The sequence below is a fragment of the Cherax quadricarinatus genome, chromosome 59 (assembly GCF_038502225.1).
Source record: "Cherax quadricarinatus isolate ZL_2023a chromosome 59, ASM3850222v1, whole genome shotgun sequence".
Taxonomy (NCBI): Eukaryota; Metazoa; Arthropoda; class Malacostraca; order Decapoda; family Parastacidae; genus Cherax; species Cherax quadricarinatus.
In genome coordinates this window covers 9,402,416-9,408,020 of record NC_091350.1, presented here as the reverse complement: position 1 = coordinate 9,408,020, position 5,605 = coordinate 9,402,416, and the positions used below count along the sequence as shown (strand labels likewise).

Genomic DNA, 5,605 nt, shown 5'->3' with positions numbered 1-5,605 from the left:
TGGTTGAGTAGATTCTTGATTCCTCTAGAACCTAATTGGGTTCCTGATTTCTCTAGGACCTATTTGGGTTCCTGATTCCTCTAGGGCGTAATTGGGTTCTTGATTCCTCGAGGACCTAGTTGGGTTCCTGATTCCATTAGGACCTATTTGGGTTCCTGATTCCTCTAAGGCCTAGTTGGGTTCTTGATTCCATTAGGACCTATTTGGGTTCCTGATTCCTCTAGGACTTAGTTGAGTTCCTTATTCCTCTAGGACCTAGTTGGGTTCCTGATTCCTCTAGGACCAAATTGGGTTCCTGATTCCACTAGGATTTAGTTGGGTTCCTGATTCCTCTATGACCTAGTTGGGTTCCTGATCCCTCTAGGACCTAATTGGGTTCCTGATTCCTGTAGGACCGAGTTGAGTTCCTTATTCCTCTAAGACCTATCTGGGTTTCTCATTTCCCTGGGAGATGAATGGGTTTCTGATTCCTCCGGGATGTTGATTGATTCCTGATTCCTTTGTGAGATTGATGGGTTTCTGATTCCTCTAGGACCTAGTTGGGTTCTTGAGTCCTCTAGGACCTGATTCCTCTTGGAAGCTGATGGGTTCCTAATTCCTCTGGGAGGTTGATTGGTTCCTGATCCTTCTAGGACCTAGTTGGGTTCCTCATTTCTCTGGGAGGTAGGTAGGTTCTGGTTGCAGACCTACCTACCTACCTTCCAACCTACCTGAGAACTCTTCAAGCAGGAAGGTAGGTAGGTAGGTTCTTTAGTCCTTGGGTTGATTCCTGAGTCCTTAGCTGGGTAGGCTGGTTCCTGAGTCTTTCAGTAGGTAAGTAGGTAGGTACGTAGGTACGTCAGTCTGAGACGTAGGATCAGAACCTCTAACATTCCATTATAGTGACGTGGATGCAAACAGAGTGATCTGGAAATTGTTTGGGAGGTTCGAACCTCACATTTCCTGTGGCAGACAATATTGCTCTCACTGGCAGACAAAATTGCTCTCACTGGCAGACAATATTCCTCTTACTGGAAGGTAATATTCCTTATTCCTTATAAAGAAAGTCGTAGGTAAGAAATATTACTCTCATTGTCTTACCTATGACTGGTTGGTTAGTGGGGTTTCACGCTTATCGACTAGTGTATATACTCTGTGACCGTCTCTGCACTTATAATAATAATAATAATAATAATAATAATAGTTTGTTGTTGGGTATGTGTATTACAAAGACACACTCACACACACACACACACACACACACACACACACACACGCACACACACACACACACACATTGGGGAAAAGCAAGGAAGACCGCAGACACAGTACAGTCTAGGGGGCCAAAGACTGCAAACCTCACTCAAGGAAAAGGATCTTGAGGTGACCATCACACCGAGCACATCTCCTGAGACACACATCAATCAAATAACTGCTGCATTATATGGGCGCCTGGAAAACCTAAGAATAGCGTTTCAACACCTCAGTAAGGAATCAATCAAGACTCTTTACAGTGTTCGTCAGGCCCATATTGAAGTATGCAGCACCAATTTGGTACTCACACCTAGTCTAGCACATGAAGAAATTAGAGAAAATGCAAAGGTTTGCAACAAGACTAGTCCCGAAAGTAAGGGGCATGTTCTACAAGAAGAGGTTAAGGAAAATCAACCTGACGACACTGGAGGACAAGAGGGTTAGGAGGGGAACGATAACAACGTAACAAATACTGAGAGGAATTGACAAGATGGACAGGGTGTTATTTCTTCAGCCATAAAGTTGTTAGGAAGTGGAACAATCTGGAGAGTGATGTAGTGTAGGTAAGATCCATACATAGCTTTAAGAAAAGATACGATAAAGCTCATGGAGCAGTGAGAGAGTGGACCTAGTAGAGACCATCGAAGAGGTGGGGACCAGGAGCTGTGAATCGACCCCTGCAATCACAAATATGTGAGAACACACGCACACATACACACGCACACACACACACACACACACACACACACACACACACACACACACACACACACACACACACACACACACACACACACACACACACACACGCACACACACACACACACACACACACACACACACACACACACACACACACACACACACACACACACACACACACACACACACACACACACACACACACACACACACACACACACACAATTTCTTCAGTCATAGAGTTGTCAGCAAGTGGAATAGCCTAGCAAGTGAAGTAGTGGAGGCAGGAACCATACATAGTTTTAAGAAGAGTATGACAAAGCTCAGGAAGCAGAGAGGATCCAGTAGCGATCAGTGAAGAGGCGGGGCCAGGAGCTGAGTCTCGACCCCTGCAACCACAATTAGGTGAGTACAATTAGGTGAGTACACGCACGCACACACACACAAAGCAGAGTGGCGCAGTGGAAGCGTGCTGGGCCCATAACCCAGAGGTCCGTGGATCGAAACCACGCTCTGCTACATCATTTTAGCAACCGGTGAAGAGGCGGGGCCAGGAGCTAGGACTCGACCCCTGCAACCACAAATAGGTGAGTACACACACACACACAATGTGCAAGGAGGCTGAGGAGAGGTTTGTACCCAAGGGTAACAGGAATAATGAAAAAGCCAGGATGAGCCCATGGTTCACCCAAAGGTGCAGGGAGGCAAAAACCAAGTGTGCTAGGGAATGGAAGCAATATAGAAGGCAAAGGACCCAGGAGAATAAGGAGAGCAGTCGTAGAGCCAGAAATGAATATGCACAGATAAGAAGGGAGGCCCAACTACAATATGAAAATGACACAGCAGCGAAAGCCAAATCTGACCCGAAGCTGTTATACAGCCACATCAGGAGGAAAACAACAGCCAAGCACCAGGTAATCAGGCTAAGGAGGGAAGGAGGAGAGACAACAAGAAATGACCATGAAGTATGTGAGGAACTCAACAAGAGACAGAGGAGACAGAAGGGTCTCCAGAAAGACGGAGAGGTGGGGCACACCACCAAGTGCTGGACACAGTACACACAACCGAGGAAGAAGTTAAGAGGCTTCTGAGTGAGCTAGATACCTCAAAGGCAATGGGGCCAGATAACATCTCTACATGGGCCCTGAGAGAGGGAGCAGAGGTGCTATGTGTACCCCTAACAACAATATTCAATACATCTATCGAAACAGGGAGATTGCCTGAGGCATGGAAGACAGCAAATGTAGTCCAATCTTTAAAAAAGGAGACAGACATGAAGCACCAAACTACAGACCAGTGTCACTGACATGTATGGTATGCAAAGTCATGGAGAAGATTATCAGGAGAAGAGTGGTGGAACACCTAGAAAGGAATGATCTTATCAACAGCAGCCAACATGGTTTCAGGGACGGGAAATCCTGTGTCACAAACCTACTGGAGTTCAATGACATGGTGACAGCAGTAAAACAAGAGAGAGAGGGGTGGGTGGACTGCATTTTCTTGGACTGCAAGAAGGTGTTTGACACAGCTCTACGCAAGAGATTAGTGCAAAAACTGGAGGACCAAGCAGGGATAACAGGGAAGGCTCTACAATGGATCACGGAATACATGTCAGGAAGACAGCAGCGAGTCATGGTACGTGGCGAGGTGTTAGAGTGGGCACCTGTGACCAGCGGGGTCCCACAGGGGTCAGTCCTAGGACCAGTGCTGTTTCTGGTATTTGTGAACGACTTGACGGAAGGAATAGACTCCGAAGTGTCCTTGTTTGCAGATGACGTGAAGTTGATGAGAAGAATTCATTCGATCGAAGACCAGGCAGAGCTACAAAGGGATCTGGACAGGCTGCAGACCTGGTCCAGCAATTGGCTCCTGGAGTTAAACCCCTCCAAGTGCAAAGTCATGAAGATTGGGGAAGGGCAAAGAAGACCGCAGACGGAGTACAGTCTAGGGGACCAGAGACTACAAACCTCACTCAAGGAAAAAGATCTTGGGGTGAGTATAACACCAGACACATCTCCTAAAGCGCACATCAACCAAATAACTGCTGCAGCATATGGGCGCCTAGCAAACCTCAGAACAGCATTCCGACATCTTAATAAGGAATCGTTTAGGACCCTGTACACCGTGTACGTTAGTCCCATATTGGAGTATGCGGCACCGGTTTGTAACCCACACCTAGCCAAGCACGTAAAGAAACTAGAGAAAGTGCAAAGGTTTGCAACAAGACTAGTTCCAGAGCTAAGAGGTATGTCCTACGAGGAGAGGTTAAGGGAAATCAATCTGACGACACTGGAGGACAGGAGAGATAGGGGGGACATGATAACGACATACAAAATACTGAGAGGAATTGACAAGGCGGACAAAGACAGGATGTTCCAGAGATGGGACACAGCAACAAGGGGACACAGTTGGAAGTTGAAGACAGAGATGAATCACAGGGATGTTAGGAAGTATTTCTTCAGCCACAGAGTAGTCAGGAAGTGGAATAGTTTGGGAAGCGATGTAGTGGAGGCAGGATCCATACATAGCTTTAAGTAGAGGTATGATAAAGCTCACGGTTCAGGGAGAGTGACCTAGTAGCGACCAGTGAAGAGGCGTGGCCAGGAGCTTGGATTCGACCCCTGCAACCTCAACTAGGTGAGTACAACTAGGTGAGTACACACACACGCACGAGATTCCTGACGGCCAAGGTTAACCTGTCTGTCCATTAGGTACTTACAACGCAAATACCAAGTACCACTGTCACCTACGTACGTACCTGGTACTACTGTCACCTACTTATATACCAGGTACCACTGTCACTACGAACATACCAGGTACCACTGACACCTTCGTACATATATTTTATAGCAAGTGTCCGTGATTTAAAACGGATGTGTGCTGCAGTTGTTGCTGCTGCAGTGGCAGCATCAACAACTGCAACAGTAACAGCAGAAGCAGAAATAGCAGCGCAACAACAGCTGCAATAATAGCAACAGTAGCAACAACAACAGCAGTAGCAGTAACAACGGCAGCCACAGCAGTAACAGCAACAGCAACAACAACAACAATAGCAATAACAGCAGTAGCAACAGAAACAGCAGCAGCAACAACAACAACAGCAGTAACAGCATCATCACCATCGTAACTACTCATCATATAACAGGTGTTGGCTGTGTACGTAGGTTCGAGCACGTACCAAGCTAGCATTACATTCCTCGTAAACGTGCATCCCAGGCACAACTGACGTCAATTTGTGAGGAGAATAAAAAAAAACAAGCATGAGGCAAGACTTCGTCCGGGTGGTGGATGGACGTGTGTGTGTTTGTGTTTGTGTGTTTGCTGAGTTTTTTTTTTTTTTTTGAGTTCTGAATGCTGTTGTGAGATTAGTTAGTCTTGTATACGTTGCCGAGGCTACACGGTTAGTGTGCACCTCTGGAAATATCTTAAGCTTCATGCTGACTCTTAGATCTCTTGTTTTTCTCTACTATTCGCTGGTTGTTCTCGCCTACTCGTTACTCAATCCACACTTTCCTCAGTCCTCATTACTATATGTCTGCTTGATGCGAACCTGAGTTTTTCATCACCAGCAAATGGGAATATGAAAGATGGCAGCGCTTCAGGAATATCATTTACAATATAGGTGATAATGTTAATCCTAGTGGGACGCCACTCGTTGCTCTCGTCCTTC

The 5,605-nt window shown here is 46.4% G+C and overlaps 1 non-coding gene across 1 annotated transcript; it reads left to right on the top strand.

The window, feature by feature from the left end:
• Positions 1 to 2,382: 2,382 nt before the first annotated feature.
• Positions 2,383 to 2,454, top strand: TRNAM-CAU (transfer RNA methionine (anticodon CAU)). Its single transcript has one exon. It is a non-coding gene; the product is annotated as a tRNA-Met (tRNA).
• The last annotated feature ends 3,151 nt before the right edge of the window (positions 2,455 to 5,605 follow it).